This window comes from Schistocerca nitens, chromosome 6 (genome assembly GCF_023898315.1).
Source record: "Schistocerca nitens isolate TAMUIC-IGC-003100 chromosome 6, iqSchNite1.1, whole genome shotgun sequence".
Classification (NCBI taxonomy): domain Eukaryota; kingdom Metazoa; phylum Arthropoda; class Insecta; order Orthoptera; family Acrididae; genus Schistocerca; species Schistocerca nitens.
Window position 1 is genome coordinate 575,725,362 of NC_064619.1, and position 21,334 is coordinate 575,746,695.

At 45.5% G+C, this 21,334-nt stretch overlaps 1 protein-coding gene across 1 annotated transcript in view; it reads left to right on the plus strand.

Annotated features, from left to right (window-relative positions):
* The window catches only part of LOC126263482 (monocarboxylate transporter 12), a 748,493-nt gene that overhangs the window by 39,521 nt on the left and 687,638 nt on the right, over positions 1-21,334 (plus strand). The gene's annotated exons all lie outside the window — the stretch shown is intronic.

Below are 21,334 nucleotides of genomic sequence, written 5' to 3' on the forward strand. Positions count from 1 at the left end.
GACGCAACCACTACAGAAGGACACCCATCATCGCAGGGAAGCGTCAGGGAACGTAGGGAACATTTTGTCTCTGAATCTGAATCTGGTTGCACCACATGACGTGATGTATCACCCATAGACGTTTTACACAACGACTTTGAACCCAAAAAGTCAGCGGTGGGTGTCCTTCTTCTATTAAAAAAATTCGCGACATCTAAACTGTGATGTTACAAATAAGGCAAAAGATCTTGCTTTTATCTCTTCAAAGCCTTAAGCCTAGTTAAATCCACATATCACATGGAAATAGCTATAGGAATCACTTTTGAATGGGATCTATTTGTACTAGCAGTGTAATGAAATTCACTTAAGAGGGTAGACCAGGGCAGAATTTTTTTTATCCTAATGTTCGTATTGGCTTAAATGTTCCTCAGAGAGTCTATTTTTAAGATTAATTGATGTTAAGTGTGCCATAAATGTTAAAATATGTGGAAACCACGATTCACCAGCCGAGCGTTCGATTGCAACCCATATAGTATTACAATAGTTACCGTCGGAATAGGGATCCTGTTAGTTTCGGATAGTATCACAGAGGACATTAATATCAACTAAAATGCTGTTATCAACAAGATTTCTCTTCGGAACAGGATTCGTTTATGTTAAACAGTCTGAAAACACATCTTTGTCCCGCGTTTGCTTAACATGTCATTTAGATTGTTTTTTATGCGAGTGCTTGAAAATGACAAACGTATTTGTACGGATAGAAAATGATCAAACATTAATCCCAGTCGTGCAAAAAACCCTTCGATCGGTATGCGGAAGCCAGTTAAGCGACATAATTTTGTCAAAATGAGTGTTTCGACATCCGCGAGAAAAAGGGCAACTTGTCAATTAAAGATTTGTTCAGTTTCAGTGTTAAAAAACACAAATTGAAACTTTAAACGCTTATCTTCTCAAAACATTTTCAACTTGGCAGGAGCTATAACTATGACATGTACATGCAATTGCATTATACCTTTTTGTAACTTGTAAGTCGGCGTTTCTTGTACTGCACTACATAGAATTTTTGTGATACAGTTTAAATTCAATTTTTGGTGCACGTTTTTATAACTACGTTTTTGGAGAAAAAATTGACTTTTATTTCAGAGTGCAGACATTTTCTTTAAATATCCCTACGTCCTACGTTAGAAAATATCAATATGAAAGCAGGTTTCGAAATTTGGTTCTACAGTCGAGTCGGTATAAGAAGATTCCTTGCAGCTAACAGCACTGTTATTACCTTTCAGCTGCGTAGCGCTAACGGCGTCAAGAGAAAAGAATAGTCATCTATATAGCTGTGACAACACGGCGGCGTTGCCAAAGGGGCGTTTACAAAATAGCCTTTCGTGAATGGTTAATGTAGGCGCACGTAGCTGCAGTGCGCAGCCCACTGTGATCAATTTACATCGACTCGATTATAAGTTGGAAATTGTGGCGTTGAAAACTCCCACCAACCGGCCTCTAACTCCGAAAGGCTTTCCGTCGATGTCGTGTAGTGTCCTCTGGATGCAAGGTTTTTACTTAAAAAATAGATAATACAATCTTAAGGGTGTACAAAGAAGTCTAAAGTAAGTTTTGTAATTTGTTTGATATTTTAATGAAAAAAAATCATGAATGCTGTTCTAAAATCGAGCGTCACTCTGGTTTTCCCCCTTAAGGGTAAACCTTAAGTTGTATCGCAGTCACGTAACACTGGAAGCAATGAGATTTTCACTCTGCAGCGGAGTGTGCGCTGATACGAAACTTCCTGGCAGATTAAAACTGTGTGCCCGACCGAGACTCGAACTCGGGACCTTTGCCTTTCGCGGGCAAGTGCTCTACCAACTGAGCTGCCGAAGCACGACTCACGCCCGGTACCCACAGCTTTACTTCTGCCAGTATCTCGTCTCCTACCTTCCAAACTTTACAGAAGCTCTCCAGCGAACCTTGCAGAACTAGCACTCCTGTCTCCGCTATATCCTTTCTTTCAGGAGTGCTAGTTCTGCAAGGTTCGCAGGAGAGCTTCTGTAAAGTTTGGAAGGTAGGAGACGAGATACTGGCAGAAGTAAAGCTGTGAGTACCGGGCGTGAGTCGTGCTTCGGTAGCTCAGTTGGTAGAGCACTTGCCCGCGAAAGGCAAAGGTCCCGAGTTCGAGTCTCGGTCGGACACACAGTTTTAATCTGCCAGGAAGTTTCACTGGAAGCAATGATTAACGGCCATAAAAATTCTGCTCCACGCACTCCGTAGATATTGCTGTTGTTTGAGATGAACCGGGTTCCTTGTTTGCTGAACTAACAGTGGGTGGCTGGTGGTGCTGCTGATGATGAGCAGGGTGAAGTGGTTGAGACTCGGTCTGCAGGATAAAGCTTTCTACGGCAACAACGTATCAGTGCCTCGTCCAATCGTAATGATTCTACTATACATTTTTAGAGGAGTTCTGTAGAGTGATATGTCGTATAATCACCGACAGCTAATATTCGGCTGGCGTTTACACCACTTGACAGCGTGCGAATGAGATTTTCTGCCCGCCGCATGCATTCCTGCCACGCCCGCGTCGGCAGATAAAAATTGAGTTCGTCATAGCTTTATGACGCTGTGTACCTGAGTGCCACGCAGCTGATTCGAGACAATTACCTTTATCTTGTTTGTGCCGGAGCGCGATAGGGCGCAAGAATAACAGCTACCCACGGAAGTAGTAGTGTGGTGATGTGCCATGAGTGTAAGCTATGGCCAGCTGGTAAACACTGGTGTCACGAAATTCGCGACATAGCACAATTGTAAACTCGAAAAACTTCGGTCAGAACGATGCAGTAATCACTGTGTGTGGTACTGTAAACTAATTTTGTGTGAGATGTAAAAACGGAAGCTACATTGACATTAAAACTGCAACATCGCGAAGGCAGCACGCAACGAACGTCAAACTGTCTTTATGTGTATTATATACTTGGATATGCAAATGATTAACATTTCAGCGCAGCTACACAACGTAGATGAGGGTAAAAGGAAAGATTACAAAGATCCAGAGATCGAATTTGAATGTTGTTTGTTTTTGAGAAGAAACAGTTATGCCCCAGACAGGAATGATTACCATCTACCAGCACGCTACCTATCGAGACTGCGATTTACCTCTCCGTGATTTCGCTCCTCGCATTGCTCGGGTCCAGCCACTGCTATGCGAATATGAGGTCGATAGGTTCAGGAGGCCATGTTCAAAGCTATGCAGGATCTCAGAGATTCTATTAGGCTAGTGCCCGAGAGGGTAGCCGTGCAGGATTGTACAGCCACACAGGAAATGGGCTTGGTCGCACCAAGACAAATGTCTATGGACAATTAGTTTGTGTCATCTAAATTTATAGTGCTACATCACTGACTAATCAGCACGGCGGTAACTGGAAAACTTAATGATGAAACTCGTTATAATGACTGGCTCTATTTATCTCCACAGCCATTTACAGATCAGGGCCCGTACAAAATCACTCTCTTCTTTGGGGTGTAGACCACTCTTTACCAGTCAGTGCTCACAGGGAAGGATGTGGACCTTGTGTCACCTAGCTGATCACTCAATATTGGTGTCTGTACATCGTGCAACGCGATGAAACCTGTAACCCGTAGAAGGTTTCAATTGTCCAGACCTACCAACTGTGGAGTCCACGCACCCTCAGGTTCACCAAGTTTTGCCCGGCTACACCAGAGTTACCCACACGTTCTAAGCCATAATGCCAAGTCGCTGATGGACCATTTCACTAGAGCTGGGCGCGTCACTGCATTTGGTCCATATACCACCAGAATTCAACGGCGAACCTGTGTGAAAATTAGACTTTTTGACCACAAGAATGGTACTGCCCCGCGTACTTCAACTTTGGAATACGTTTCCGCTAGCCGCCTGATTTCACTCACACGCTGTGAAGCACCTGTGATCGATACCGCAGCAGAAATCTGTCTGCAGGATACCAGAAAAGCTACTCAATTCTGACAATGCGCATCTGTTGTTGCGCAGTGATCTTGGCGTGGGAGAACAAGTGCAACTTACTTTTTGAAGTCCCCTCGTATAGATAACCTCATTTCACTCGGTTGCAATAGCAACGGCTGCAGACACTTGAATAACTTGAATATGCTCGTTTATCTAACCCATTTCCTGAGTCCGTCTCATGAGCGAATATGCACATAGAAATAAATATTTCTCTGTGTTTCTGATTAATTTCCCTTTATGTTACCAACAGAGCGTTTCGGTGAAATGAACGATACGCATTTTCGGTTTTCCAAAATATTGGTCTAATACATAAAATTGCACAAGAAATGTATGTTATTATATAAAGATGTGCTTAGACTACAAACTTGTTGTAAGTTAATGAGTAGTTCATTCGACGAAATTGTGACAGATTGTTGTGTTTTTCGATTTTACAGCTGTAGGGAGCAGCGTAATTGTCAGGCCAGCATGGATCAAACAAAAGTTATTTTTCTCTTAAATCAGATTTTATATAAGAAGTCCAAATCTGGGTAGTCAAACCGAAAAAAAGCCCATTTTAAGTCATTTTCACAAAAGAAAATTGTTGGCAGACCTTGTCGAATACATTTTCATCTAATGATTAATAAGAATGTCCTGAAATTATCTTTTCAGTTTGTTGATGGAGTAGCCATCTTAAAAAAGCCCACTAGCCGCTCGGAGCAGTGTAAATGTGGTAGGACTGGAACCAAGCGTCTATGTAATCGTCCACCGCTGACGTAAGCCATGTCAGTGAAGTGGTGTGTATGTGCCGTGTGGTTGCATGCATTTCATGCGTTGATGGGTTGGCGAGGAGACGTATCAGAACGGCAGGAAGATGTTATCGTGTGAAATTTAAAACTTTCCAGGCGTACAGACTTTTCCATAAACTTTCGGGAGAGCTGTTGGATGTCTGCAACTTCCTGCTACGATATTTCAGTCTAGAGTCTTCAGGCTATCTTCATGTGAATACTGACGAAAATGCTCTGAGCTCACGTATTTAAGACACCGTCGGTACATGCGCGATGCATTCAGTTGAGATAATTGAGCGCATGCGCTTCTGCTGCAAGTCTGCGCGCTTCACCAAGCGTCATATTTTTCAGATACCAACTAGACACATGCAAACACGAGTTTGATTACAAATGTGACACATTATTTTCCAAATGACCTATGGAAATACAATGTTCGGCGATAGCGGACTTATTGGCTTGAAGGTGGCGGGTATGGCTTTGATGTGCAATGCGATCTTGCATAGTGGACGTCGTTTGCCCTATATAGGATTTGCTGCATCCGCACGGAATCCTGTAAACACCTGACTTACGCAACCTTATGTCGTCTTTGACAAAGCCCAAAAATGCCGAGACACTGGACGGAGGACGAAAGATTACTTTAACTTTAAATATTCTAATATTCTGCGTAGTTTCGCTGAAACTCTCCATGTATAAGATAGACAAGAAGCCGTTTTGAAGGCCTCATCCTCTTCTTTGTTCTGTAGATTGTATATCTGTAGCACTCTCTGTACCTTTCGAGCTCCATCATCAATGAATCAGTGGAAGTATGACTATGTCAATCCCTTATCACTCGAGACGGCGGCTTCCAGTTTAATTCTTCATGGAATCCCGTTACAGAAAAACTTTGTTCTCTGCGTAACCGCCGCCGTCCTGCCATTTTATCGCGTTTCACCACAAAGGGCACGTGACGCAGAGCACAGACTTGAAGCAGGTGGGCATGCGGAACGCCAACTGAATACACCACGCATGTACCGGCGGGGTCTTAAAAACGTGAACTCAGAGGATTTTCGTCTGTCGTCTGAAAATGGGCGGTAGAGTCTGCCCCGAAATATGGTGATAGGAAGATGCTGGCATCTGCCAGCTCTCCAGAAATTTTATAGAAGAGGTGCTGTCGTGTTTGGACGTGCCCACGACTACGTCCTGAACGCAGCTGCCCGTTTTGTTGGTGTACCAACGTACACTGTTCGACAGTTACACAAGGAATGATGTCCCTGTCGCAGCCATGTATCACGGTGTGAGAACAGTGGTCGACAGCGGCCGGAGAGATGAGTATTGAAGACAAGAGCTTTCGAAAACAACGGGAATTTCTGCTGTCAGTGAATGTAGGTCCGCCTCAAAAGTACTGGAAAGGACTGCATGCAATGCACATATGGTTTCGGAACCTCGCTAAAGGCCATTGATCACAGTGACGCGTAGGAGGGACATTCAGTAAGGGATACAACAGATTTTTTTTTCCTGAGAGTAGGTTGGTTTCATTCAGTTTAACTTATTATTCCCCACTCTTATGGCTACAAAACAATATTTTTCAATTTGACCTCCGTTCAATGCTACGGCACCTTACTGGGAGGACCTGTATGCCTGCAGAGTGAAAATCTCATTCTGGAAACATCCACCAGGCTGTGGCTAAGCCATGTCTCCGCAATATCCTTTCTTCCAGGAGTGCTAGTTCTGCAAGGTTCGCAGAAGAGCTTCTGTAAAGTTTGGAAGGTAGGAGACGAGGTACCGGCAGAAGTAAAGCTGTGAGGACGGGGCGTGAGTCGTGCTTGGGTAGCTCAGATGGTAGAGCACTTGCCCGCAAAAGGCAAAGGTCCCGAGTTCGAGTCTCGGTCGGGCACACAGTTTTAATCTGCCAGGAAGTTTCATATCAGCGCACACTCCGCTGCAGAGTGAAAATCTCATTCCCGCATGGTACCACTCTACTGGTCCACGTCGGAGCCAATGTATTGCTGCATCAGTCACCTCCCCATCATCTATGTGCTGCTTCCCGCGGACTGCATCCTTGAATGGACCAAACAGGTGATCCACAAAAGCTGGACAGTAGCTGACCAGAGACCTCTTGTGTGATCAGATTAGTCGCGATTTTGCCCCGTTCAAATGATGCAAGGCGTCGGGTGCACCGGTGGCCCAATAAGGAATTTAATCTGCAGTGTGTGGACAGTGTAATTCAACGTGTAGTTCAACGTTCTAAGTGACCAAGTGTTGACCTTTGTCCTACATCTTTATGATGAGTATGCTGTGCATACTTCCTTCTTCCAAGACGACAACAGCTATGCTCGTAGGGCTCCACACATACGTTCCTGATTTGACACTCACGAGAAAAAGACGAAAAATGCCATGATCCAACTTCGCATGAGTTTCACTCAGTGGAATAGAGGCAAAATAAGAGAAAGCGTGTCCTGGCTTACCCTTAGATTGTGAAAAAACGACGGTCAATGTTTTCGAGACACTTCATCGGCATTTCAGCGTGCAGTAACTGTTGTAACCGCGACCGGAACGGTCGCAGGGCTGCCGAGAACGAAGGCGCGGCGGGACCGAACGTGAGCGGCCCGCGAACAAACGAACGGGGAAGGACGAACACGAACAACGTTGGACGAGCGAGCGAGACCTAACGAACAACAACACGCAAATAGCAACTGGGTCACAAGCGAAACCTCACGAATCCATAAGGCCCACTCGTACACGGAAACCAAGTAAACACGCAATCTGTAGGCGAGATATCGATAGGCTAACGCGAATATCAGACTGCCTGCTGAGCTTCTTTTTATTTTTTTATTTATTTATTTTTATTGTCATTTCATTCCCCTGCCTCATATGGGCAGGGGAGGGCTGTCAGCGGCACAATCTGCCGCTCTTCAGCCGAGTGACATGACAACTAATACAAGAATAAAATGTTACATACACTCCTGGAAATGGAAAAAAGAACACATTGACACCGGTGTGTCAGACCCACCATACTTGCTCCGGACACTGCGAGAGGGCTGTACAAGCAATGATCACACGCACGGCACAGTGGACACACCAGGAACCGCGGTGTTGGCCGTCGAATGGCACTAGCTGCGCAGCATCTGTGCACCGCCGCCGTCAGTGTCAGCCAGTTTGCCGTGGCATACGGAGCTCCATCGCAGTCTTTAACACTGGTAGCATGCCGCGACAGCGTGGACGTGAACCGTATGTGCAGTTGACGGACTTTGAGCGAGGGCGTATAGTGGGCATGCGGGAGGCCGGGTGGACGTACCGCCGAATTGCTCAACACGTGGGGCGTGAGGTCTCCACAGTACATCGATGTTGTCGCCAGTGGTCGGCGGAAGGTGCACGTGCCCGTCGACCTGGGACCGGACCGCAGCGACGCACGGATGCACGCCAAGACCGTAGGATCCTACGCAGTGCCGTAGGGGACCGCACCGCCACTTCCCAGCAAATTAGGGACACTGTTGCTCCTGGGGTATCGGCGAGGACCATTCGCAACCGTCTCCATGAAGCTGGGCTACGGTCCCGCACACCGTTAGGCCGTCTTCCGCTCACGCCCCAACATCGTGCAGCCCGCCTCCAGTGGTGTCGCGACAGGCGTGAATGGAGGGACGAATGGAGACGTGTCGTCTTCAGCGATGAGAGTCGCTTCTGCCTTGGTGCCAATGATGGTCGTATGCGTGTTTGGCGCCGTGCAGGTGAGCGCCACAATCAGGACTGCATACGACCGAGGCACACAGGGCCAACACCCGGCATCATGGTGTGGGGAGCGATCTCCTACACTGGCCGTACACCACTGGTGATCGTCGAGGGGACACTGAATAGTGCACGGTACATCCAAACCGTCATCGAACCCATCGTTCTACCATTCCTAGACCGGCAAGGGAACTTGCTGTTCCAACAGGACAATGCACGTCCGCATGTATCCCGTGCCACCCAACGTGCTCTAGAAGGTGTAAGTCAACTACCCTGGCCAGCAAGATCTCCGGATCTGTCCCCCATTGAGCATGTTTGGGACTGGATGAAGCGTCGTCTCACGCGGTCTGCACGTCCGGCACGAACGCTGGTCCAACTGAGGCGCCAGGTGGAAATGGCATGGCAAGCCGTTCCACAGGACCACATCCAGCATCTCTACGATCGTCTCCATGGGAGAATAGCAGCCTGCATTGCTGCGAAAGGTGGATATACACTGTACTAGTGCCGACATTGTGCATGCTCTGTTGCCTGTGTCTATGTGCCTGTGGTTCTGTCAGTGTGATCATGTGATGTATCTGACCCCAGGAATGTGTCAATAAAGTTTCCCCTTCCTGGGACAATGAATTCACGGTGTTCTTATTTCAATTTCCAGGAGTGTATAAGGCGATAAAAAGGGGGGGACATAGAACAGAGTAAGGGGAGATAATGGAGGTAAAAATACACTGAGATGGAGACGTTCATGGGGGTTCAATTAAAAAAGTCAACATAAAGTTAAAAAACACAGTTGACGATTCGTAGAACACAAAAAAGACACACACACAGGTTAAAAGTTGGCCACAGTATTAAAAACACTCCAGAACAACACACAGTAAACCCACTTGGAGCACACACGATGAAGAATAAAACTGCCAGGTGGGACCTGCCGAGGAAGAGGACTGAGAGGTGTAGCAGGGGAGGGGGCAGGATGATGCCTGCTGAGTTTTTTTTCCGAAGGGGGCGGGCTGGCTCTTCAGCCTACAGACTTTGGTAAAAAGATGGAGAGAATAAATAATAAAAACAGGCGACATCTGCTGAGCGAGAGGCAGGCGCTTAAATAACTGACAGAGTACGTTGCTATTGGCCGCTGGGACCACGTGCTCCACCGTGGCGCCCACACATTGCACGCGGGCCAGGAGCGCGCACACAACCACGGCTTGCGGCGCGACGTCTGGAGAGACCTCTAGTGGTAATCGAAGTCCATGCCGTATGGCGCGGATTCGAAACCAGCGGGGCTCGGTACCATAGTAACCTCAACCGAAGTGATGGCACAGTGGCTAGCGTCGCGCCCCGTGTTCGTAACCCGACTATTATTTTTATTTTATTTTTTTCATTGATCTATCCACGTCCGCAAAAGATTACTACACGAATGTTTTTTATCACATTAGGGGATATAAGGGCGTTTGTTAAATTACAACTTTAATTCACAAATAGTGTCATACATTTATTGCATTATGTATGTGTTATTAGTTTTTTGCGGAGTTACAATCTTGTTAAATTCTTGTATCCTTATATTTCCTTCTTGTATTAATTCTTATATTAATTCTAATTTTTTGTGTATTAGGAAAATTTTGTGTATTTGCTAGGATGATACCGATCTTAGAAACATTCGGGCCGTAGAAATTCCAAACACCGCGTTAGTCTTGCGAAGGAAAATTTGCCACACTGACATTTCTTCTTATGAATCTTACTCGGGAAAGAAACACCGTCAACATTGCTGAAGATTTCAGGCGTTCACAATAATTTCACGGTAAATCACTCGTAACTGATCACTTTTCCGCAAACTCGCGCTTGCGGTTGATTATGTTGATGTACCAACAGAAATTTCACCCAAAACAATTCCAAATAATTTTCTCATCAATTAATTAATTTTTTTAATTCAGTCAGCAGACATAATATGTGTACAACAATGAGACCAACGTTATTTCAGTATATATTGGAAATCATTCGTGCAGTAATTTTCTGTGGTCGTAGGTAGATAAATGAAAAACAGAAATAAAAATAATAATCGTGTTTTGAATATGGAGCGCAAAAGTGTGAAACCGTGACGCTAGCCATTATGCCATCGCTTCAGTTGAAAAACTTACTCGCTAAAAGGCCCGTAAAAGATATCGAAAAATTTGACCATCGTTTTCTTAGAGACGGCCAAATATCTACTAATAAGCCAAGACATGTGTTGTTTATTTTGACTCGTCTTGCAGTCAGCGAAGTTTCTAGGAAATCGGTTTCAGGCACTTGCTGTGTTCGCATCTTCAGGCACCCTATCTCACCTCTGTTGGTCTGCTAAATCACCCGAACATAATCGCTTAGCAAATGCGAGAGACTGTTAGAGACAGCGGTTGAATCGCAGGCATCAGCGTCCCCGAAATTTGGTAGTTGTGCGGTATCTAACTATCAATGAGAGGTTTCGGATGCATGTAGCGTACCTGAAGAGCCTTGTGGATTCCTTTCCTCGGTGAACTGAGTCATTATGAAGGCTAGAGGCTGTGCTGCTCGGTAAGAGCATGGTGTGAGTGGGGGTGACTAAATTTTTTGTCCGGTGTGCTTACCTAGCCTCACCACAACGGTCTTTAATACCCTCTTGGAAATTATTGCTCGCTATTAAATAGAGTAAAGCTGTGAGGACGGGGCGTGAGTTGTGCTTAGGTAGCTCAGACGGTAGAGCACTTGCCCGCGATAGGCAAAGATCCCGAGTTCGAGTCTCGGTCCGGCACACAGTTTTAATCTGCCAGGAAGTTTAGCTATTAAATACTCGTACGTGTTGTATAGGGTCTGAGTTCTGGCTCTAGACGGGACAGTCGGGTCCGTCCGACCGCCGTGTCATCCTCTGCCAGTGGCGGAATTTGATGCATTGTGGAGACGCATGTGATCAGCACATCGCTCTCCCGGTCGTTACCGGGTTTCTTGACCTAGGAAACGCTACTGCTCGGTCAAGTAGCTCCTCTCAAGAGGCTGACTGTACACCTTTCTGGTCCTCCCACCAAGGAAAATTCCGTGCAGTATCAGGAATCAAACCCAGCTCTCCAGCATGGTAATCTGCTGCTCTCACCACTCAGCTAAGGAAGCGGACACTGTGTTGCACACAACTATCCAAACTGACCTGTAAGATATTATTGTAGCGTATTCTGATCGTGATTGTGCTCCCTACCAGATTAATCTTAATCTTTACAATGCTATTATCTTTTCCAGTCTTTGATCTCGGAATTCAGAAATTCAACTGTACTACATCCATGTGGGATGTCTGTTGTCAACATTTCATCGTAAAGATCAGTATCCACCGTAAAGTATGTTTTGATCTGCCATCTTCTGTTCCCAAGTCCGTTCGTGACAGAGAAAGAGCCGGCTTGCAAGTGGGCGACTTACCTTGGCTAAGACGTTGATCTAACTTTATTACACTTGTCTGCAGCTTACGGATTTCGTTGTTAGTGTAAACAAGCAAGTCATTCAAGAATGCTCACAGAAGGGTGGCTAATATCACAACAATCGAAAGGAAGACTTAATACAGCAGTGCAGCCGAACTTCCGCTAAAAGCCTGGTTTTACAGATAAAGCTATCTAGACGACTCGCCACTACAATGACGCGCATACATTAGGGTCAGGGCTGTTATCCTTCACGTCTTTACAGGATGGAAGTGCAGCCATCTCCGTGCTGAAATGAACATTCATATGAGGTCACAGACCTCAACAATGTGACACTAGGGCATTCGGATTACGAAAGACAATAGCGCAAACATCTCACGGATTTAATTAGTCTGTGACAGACCTGTTTCTGTAGTTTTCCACGACGAACTATGTCAGTATTGCCCAGTTTCTGCAAAAAGCGCATATGCAGCTATAAATCAGAGGAAATCTCACAACATAGGGATCCCTATACTCAACAGGCCGTATGATTAAATCCGTTGACTGGAATCCATCGTGAGAAGTGTGACGCATGGACTGCGTTGAAGCATCGGTGGTCAGCCAAGAGGAATACCAGCGAGGTAGTATTGGTGTCTTCGGTGCAGTCTTCACTGTAATTCATATGTTCAACATACTCACATGCGAAATATGCTGATGGCTGCCTACAGTTCCAGTAAACATTTATTTCTCACTGTTGTAATATTCTTTTTCATTTCAGTTGTACAAAATGTATCATGAAATATAAACTGTATCAGTGTAATTTAAAATTGTATATGTGATATTGAATCACAAATCTGTTTATACCCACTTCCCTGCCTACATGGCTAACGCCAAAGGTCAACAAATTAAAAAAAAAAAAAAGACGTTGGCCTCGCCTTCGTAAGTAGCGGGATTAAGAGACCCGTTCGGCCCTCGTGAAGCTCCTAAATTACTTCTGCAATGTCCAAGCTGTTCCTTTGAGCAGGCCATTGCTGATTTCATTCTCTGTCCTTTCCTAACAGCGCCGTTATTCATCGCCAATGACCTCTTCTTTCTCTTCGTATCTGGTCGCCTTGCCAGGAAACATAGGCTCTAAAATCGTGATGAATTTCTTACACAGTTTTTCTTCACCAGTAACTATGCATTTTTTTGACGGTTTACGCCCGAATGTAAGCATGACTGACAGGTTTGTGAACCACAATATTTTTTGTCTAAATTGGATGAGTTAGTTATGTGTTCACCTAGAAAGGTGCACAAGTTCTCATAATTATTACGAGGTGGTACACATCGATGCCATTTCCGTTTCCACTAATGGCAATAAGGTATTACCTCACTTCAGCAAAGAGGTTTTTCAGGAGAGTGTTTAAACGACATGCCACTTTCCAACAAGCTATTTTCAGAAGAGTCTACACGTAACTAAGATTTACGTGCTACATATGCGTCAAGAATGAGTAACGTTTGGCATGGGTGCATCTACTGCATGAAAATACATTGGATTTTTGGGTGGCATTTTGAAATTGACCCAAACATACTAAAGAAATCGAAAACGATTCGCTGTAGCTTCCTTCCCAGATATCAGTGAGGTTTCAGATGCAAACACATCTTTGCTACCTGTACTACATTCTTTGAAAAACAAAGATAACAATACTACTGTAGTCATTAATTTATGAACTACATCGGAATGTCAGCAGAATAACGTTACCCACTGTTGCATAAAAAGAAACGTAGAATAAATATTTGAGATGAAAAGCTTACAAGACTCACTCTGTTCAACACGAATTGTGATAAGTGAACAATGTTCTTATCTCGTGTTTGTCGGGTTGCAAGGTTGATAATGCTATAACGCGGTGCCAACGCGACATTTCAAGGTTATGCCGTCTGCTCAGTTAATTATTGCATAAAATGAATACGTTACAAGGACAGCCACGTAACTACGATTTATATGCTCATATGCGTCAAGGATGAGTAAGTCAACTCCACCAATTCCAAAAAAATTCTTTTGCCGTTAAATGTCACATGAGATTTATATATCATACTTTTCGTAAGCCAGCGTGGATACTTCATAATAATAACAATAATAGTAATAATAAAAAGGAACGACGTGATCACAGCGTTCTTATCGTTCCAAGGCAACCAAGTATATACACTACTGGCCATTAAAATTGCTACACCAAGAAGAAATGCAGATGATAAACGGGTATTCATTGGACAAATGTATTATACTAGAACTGACAAGTGACTACATTTTCACGCAATCTGGGTGCATAGATCCTGAGAAATCAGTACCCAGAACAACCACCTCTGGCCGTGATAACGGCCTTGATACCCCTGGGCATCGAGTCAAACAGAGCTTGATGGCGTGTACAGGCACAGCTGCCCATGCAGCTTCAACACTATACCACAGTTCATCAAGAGTAGTGACTGGCGTATTGTGACGAGCCAGTTGCTCGGCCACCATTGACCAGACGTTTTCAATTGGTGAGAGATCTGGAGAATGTGCTGGTCAGGGCAGCAGTCGAACAATTTCTGTATCCAGAGAGGCCCGTACAGGACCTGCAACATGCGGTCGTGCATTATCCTGCTGAAATATAGGTTTCGCAGGGATCGAAAGAAGGGTAGAGCCACGGGTCGTAACACATCTGAAATGTAACGTCCACCGTTCAAACTGCCGTCAATGCGAACAAGAGGTGACCGAGACGTGTAACGAATGGTACCCCATACCATTACGGCGGGTGATACGCCAGTATGGCGATGACGAATACACGCTTCCAATGTGCGTTCACCGCGATGTCGCCAAACACGAATGCGACCATCATGATGCTGTAAACCCAGGTTCGTCGTGGAATACATCATCGCAGGCGCTCCTATCTATGATGCAGCGTCATGGGTAACCGCAGCCATGGTCTCCGAGCTGATAGTCAATGCTGCTGCAAACGTCGTCGAACTGTTCGTGCAGATGGTTGTTGTCTTGCAAACGCCCCCATCTGTTGACTCAGGGATCGAGACGTGGCTGCACGATCCGTTACAGCCATGTGGATAAGATGCCTGTCATCTCGACTGCTAGTGATACGAGGCCCTTGGGATCCAGCACGGCGTTCCGTATTACCCTCCTGAACCCACCGATTCCATATTCTGCTAACAGTCATTGGATCTCGACCAACGCGAGCAGCAATGTCGCGATACGATAAACCACAATCGCGATAGGCTTCAATCCGACCTTTATCAAAGTCGGAAACGTGATGGTACGCATTTCGCCTCCTTACACGAGGCATCACAACAACGTTTCACCAGGCAACGCCGGTCAACTGCTGTTTGTGTATGAGAAATCGGTTGGAAACTTTCCTCATGTCAGCACGTTGTAGGTGTCGCCACCGGCGCCAACCTTGTGTGAATGCTCTGAAAAACCCCCTGTAGCACTTCATCTTCGTGGTGTAGCAATTTTAATGGCCAGTAGTTTACGTAGCTGAAAGTTGGTGTATATGATGTGAATACCTCAAAGGTTAGAGACTGTAATCTTTTGTGGCGCCTTTCTTTTGTTTGACAGTAAGGTCATTCATACAAGCATGGTTCAAATGGTTCAAATGGCTCTGAGCACTATGGGACTCAACTGCTGAGGTCATTAGTCCCCTAGAACTTAGAACTAGTTAAACCTAACTAACCTAAGGACATCACACACATCCATGCCCGAGGCAGGATTCGAACCTGCGACCGTAGCGGTCTCGCGGTTCCAGACTGCAGCGCCAGAACCGCGCGGCCACTTCGGCCGGCTATACAAGCATAGCTTGGTTGATAAAGATAAGGAACCGAATCTGTCGTGACAGCAAAATCACTTTAACGTTGAGAGAAGCTTATAGCGATTGCTACTCCAGAGCCTCAGTCGCTGGATTATTTCGCTCAGCGACTTGCAGCTAATCTATTGACGGTTTGATCGCTGAACTGCGAATATAGAGACGCCACTTTCTGTCGAGTGAGGTGACGGAAGTTCACGTGCAAACTATTGATCTGACGGACCGTGAAGCCGATCTTGGTCAGTGAACGACGGCTTAAAGATTCGAAGTAAGGAGGTCGTTAGGAGACTGAATTTGTATTGAGACGGGGTGGCGCTCAAATCCCGTTGCAGCCGTCGTGATTTACACTGCCTGACAAAGAAAGTGAAGCAATCAGAAGGGAAAGCCGGCCGAAGTGGCCGAGCGGTCTAAGGGGCTTCAGTCTGGAACCGCGCGACCGCTATCGTCCCAGGTTCGAATCCTGCCACGGGCGTGGGTGTGTGTGATGTCCTTAGGTTAGTTAGGTTTAAGTAGTTCTAAGTTCTAGGGACTGATGACCTCAGATGTTAAGTCCCATAGTGCTCAGAGCCATTTTTGAACCAGAAGGGAAAGAGGAAGCGAAAAGGAACTTCATATGTTGAGAGGTGATGCGATGATATTTCAGTGATTGGATGCAAGCCCTGATTCGGTTGGAAAGTGTGTGATAAAGCGTTTGTGTCCTCACCCGAGGAAAGCTGGCCCATATTTGTTGTTGCTGGTGCTTCGTATCCTGGATTCTGGCAGCCCGATGGACTTGATGTCTGTGGTGGTCCCAAACATTTCTATCGGTGACAGATCTAAGCATCTTCCTGGCTGCGGGAGTACCCTAATATCACGCAAAAAGTTCATAGAGACACGAGCGTTGTAATGTTGAAAAATAGCACGATGATGTGGTCACATGAGAGGTGACACATGGGGACGCAGGATATCTGTGACGTATACCGCTGTGTGTCATAGTACCCTCAGTCACTACCAGCTGTGACCTGAAGTCATACCCCATGGTACCTCTCACTGACGCCTGGAGTAGCACGTCTTCCCAGGTCACCGTCCAGTCGCTGACAGTGGCCATGCGGGGTAGTGCAGAACCGCTATCCGTTGCTGAACACAATGCGACGCCGTTCGTCAGTAGTCCATACTTTCCGGTCAAAGTACCTTTCTAGACGCAGCTGTTTGTGCTGTGATGTTAACGGCAGCTTACGCATGGGACTGTAATTCTCTAGTCAGGCTGCTGCTGGCTCCGATGGTGCAGGATGAATGTTGTAGCGAGTGCATCACTTGTTCACGGATGGCAGGCGCTGATGTGAAGAGGTACGATATGCTTGGTGCACAATACGGCGATACCCCTTGTGATGGTCAGACGAATACGGCTAATAACCTTGACGACGCATATGGCTGCTGTCATGTACCCACGCAGTCCAACATTGGGTCACTGTCCGTATCCTGCACAGTGATCTCTCAACACCCGGGTGTTCACGCCCCGTGTATGTCCGGCGAGGCCGAGGAACAACACTACACACGAACTACGCTAACGCATTCTGGAGACGTTCCACCTATCACAGAGAATTGCACCTGTAAGCATTTACATACCCGCGGATGGGGTGTACGTGTACGAAGCTAATGTGATATCCGACGATGTATTCTGGTTGCTTTGCTTTTTTGGCAGCCTGTGTAACTTCGGTGTGGATTCCCAAAATCTCTACGGATTGCATGGTTCCTTGAGGATTACCATGCTCGAAGCATCTTTGTCAACCATTCGTCGCATTGTAGACGGACTGTAAAATCTAACCTTTGCTTTACTTGCCGAGTTCAGTGACTCTAATGCAATTTCTTCGCTTTTTTTTTACAATATTGAATTGCTTGGAGGAGAGCATGATTGTAGAAATCTTCATTTGGGCTGTTGAGGAAACGTTCTACCTTGAAAATCATTTCGTCGTCATTCTGGAGATGCTTGCCACGCAAACGTTTCTTCATCCGAGAAAAGAGAAGTCGCTGGGTGACACGTGTGGAGAGTATGGGGGCGAAGCAACTCGCAGAAGTAGCGTACGCTGGCGGGGTTTCTGAATGGGTGTTAGCTCTTGAAAAAACAAGCGAGCGGCGGTCAATGTCATCAAAATGTTCCGGAAGATATTGAAAATTGATCTATGAGTTACTTCGACTTTATCCATGAAAAAAAGTTGAAAAATTAAGACCTGAAACCACTCCAAAGACGACAGAAATCGCCAAAAATCGGAAGCTTTTTGTCAAAGAGCAGCTTTGCTTCGGAGCCCGCAAGCCGACCTCCCGAGATCCTACAATAGAGTAGCGAAGTAGCAGCAAGAACTGCATTGTTCAACTTGAGCAAGCTCCGTAGCGGCAGCTTTGTGCAATACACCCACTGTTTGCCATTTATACTGGAAATGAAGTCCCATGCCTCTTGACAGAGCGTAGGGGAAAGATGCGGGAGACACGCACCGCCGTACTAGGCAAGGTCCTAGTGGAGGTGGTTTGCCGTTGCCTTCCTCCGACCGCAATGGGGATGGATGATGATGATGATGATGACGACACAACAACACCCAGTCATCTCGGGGCAGGTGAAAATCCCTGATCCCGCCGGGAATCGAAAGCGGGACCCCGCGCTCGGGAAGCGAGAACGCTACCGCGAGACCACGATCGGCGGACCCATTTATACTAGGGATGGAAAATCGAAAGCTAAATATCGATATTCGACATAATCGCAAACCGTGGCGTAAATATCGATATAAAGGATTCACGGGACGAAGTTATCGATATTTCGGATAGCAGTGCAATAACTTTTGTTTTAAAATTCGGGTTCATTAAGACTGCATGTGTATTTAAAATTATATGGAGTGTATTTTATGAATTAATAAGAAAATTAAGGGAAACTAAATTTAATTATACATTATTTACATATAAATAGAGAGATATTAGGAAAAAATGAAATAAAGTTACTACAGCATATGAAAAAATAGAAAATGTCACTCTATATACAAATAATATAAATGAAAAGTTATCAATTCCAAAAGTTATTATCTAAATAACTTAAAATAATTAATTTGTTATTCTGTTTTGCATTTCATGTACTTCTTTGTGCAGAAATCAGTACACCAGCTTTTGAAAATAGTCTTTCTGCTGGAACTGAAGTCCCTACAATAGATAAATGATTCCTAGTTGTCTGATACAGACAGGAACTAGGTTGAGAGATTTCTCTTCACATTGTGAATGAAGTATCTCGTAACCATTCAGGGGGGGGGGGGGGATCTTCGTAAATATGTCGATGATTCTGAAGAAGTGTCTTCAATGCCCAGATTTTTTTTTTGCTTCCACGTTTCTAATGCTTCTGCCACCCATTCTTTGTTGAGAGGAGATTACGAGAATCTGCAACTGACAACAGTCAAAATTTCTCGAAGAACTTAAAAGCAAAAACTCTAGTCGCCGTTCTTACGTTGTATAAATTGTCATATTAAAAAGAAAGGAGAGCCGAGTTTTCGCTATAATAAGATGATAATAACAGTAACAAACAGATGAGCCAAAAACAGCCTACTTAAAAGCGTGCTGGTCCATCTCAGGAACGCAGCTCAGCAGTGATTCTGCGTGCTATAGATTCGACGGGTACTTGACGGGTTTATACTTCCCCCAATTTACGGGCGGTTGGTTTGTGGGTGCGGAGCCGGCGCTCGATAGCTTCCCAGTTGGGTTTCATCGGATTCAGATAATCCGAATTTGATGCCCAAGACATCAACCTTAATTCACTATGCTGCTCCTCAAACAACTGCATCGCGACTCTGGCTTTGTGACACGCACAGTTCTACTGCTGGAAGTTGCCATCGCTGATGGAGACGACATCGAGCATAGGGGGGGTACAGGCAGTCACTAATAATGTCCACGTAGTCCACAGCTGTCATGGTGCCTTAGATTACTACTGCAGGTTCCGTAGAAGCCCAGATGAATGCCCCCCATAACATTGTACTGCTCCCACCGGCCTGCGTCCGTGGCGCGCAGCATGTCTCGAGCAGCTGTTCGCCTGTATGACGGGCCAACGGTCTTGCCGCAGCGGTAACACCGGTTCCCGTCACATCGAAGTTAAGCGCTGTCGGGCTGGGCTAGCACTTGGATGAGTGACCATCCGGTCTGCCGAGCGCTGTTGGCAAGCGGAGTGTACTCAGCCCTTGTTAGGCAAACTGAGCTACTTGATTGAGAAGTAGCGGCTCCGATCTCGGAAACTGACATACGAGGTGCGGCTAGAAAAAAACCGGACTGATGCTGGAAAAAACATTTATTTACAATTATTTACAATTTCATGTTATCTCCTTCAATGTACTCTCCTCCTCGGTCTCTACACCGCTCCATACGAATTTTCCACTGTTCATAGCAATGCTGCAGATCATTTTCGGTAAGTCCATACATTACTTCCGTCGCTTTTTCTTTTACTGCTTCAACAGTCCCAAATCTAGTTCCTTTCAAAGCTGACTTGACTTTAGGGAAAAGAAAAAAGTCACAGGGGGCCAAATCAGGTGAGTAGGGTGGATGATCTAAGATGGGAATGTTGTGTTTTGCCAAAAACGTCTTCACTGACAACGCACTGTGAGCTGGGGCATTGTCTTGGTGAAGGATCCATGACTTTTTTCTCCACAAATCGTTCCGTTTTCTCCGTACTCGCTCACGTAGGGTAGCCAGGACGCTAATGTAGTAATGCTGATTCACTGTTTGTCCCTCTGGTACCCAATCAATGTGCACAATCCCTTTGATGTCAAAAAAAACAATCATCATTGCCTTGAATTTCGATTTTGACATTCGTGCTTTTTTTTGTCGTTGAGAACCAGGAGTTTTCCAATGCATCGATTGGCGTTTAGTTTCGGGATCGTAAGTAAAAAACCACGATTCATCACAAGTAATAACATTTTGTAAGAAGGTGGGATCACTTTCAATGTTTTCCAGGATGTCAGAACAAATCATTCTTCGGCGTTCCTTCTGTTCAATTGTGAGACACTTTGGAGCCATTTTTGAACACACTTTGTTCATGTTGAAACTTTCATGAAGAATCTGCCTAACACTTTCCTTGTCAACTCCTGTTAACTCAGACACTGCTCTGATTGTTAAACGGCGATCTTGTCGAACAAGTTTACCGATTTTTTCAATGTTTGCATCAGTTTTTGCTGACAATGGTCCGCCAGTGCGAGTGTCATCACTGGTGTCTTCGCGGCCATCTTTAAATCGTTTAAACCACTCAAACACTTGTGTTCGCGATAAACAATCATCGCCGTACACTTGTTGTAACATTACAAACGTTTCACTTGCAGATTTTCCTAGTTTGAAACAAAATTTGATGTTAACACGCTGTTCTTTCTGTACACTCAACATTTTCCGACGCACAGACAAAACGTCAACTACTTAAAACAGACGCCACGGGCAGACTGAGTGCAGGAGGCAGATGAAACTCGAGCAGTAGGCGGAGCGAGAGTCACGTGACAGGCCACGCGACTTTCAGCCTTATTGCATTCGTTTTATTGTTTCACCAGTACTAGTCCGGTTTCTTTCTAGCCACACCTCGTACAGGCTGGGAGAGCGGTGTGCTGACAACATGACCCTCCATATCCACATCCAGTGACGCTTGTGGGCTGAGGATGACACGTCGGCCGGTCGGCACCTTTGGGCCTTCAAGGCCTGTTCGAGAGTAGTTTAGTTTTA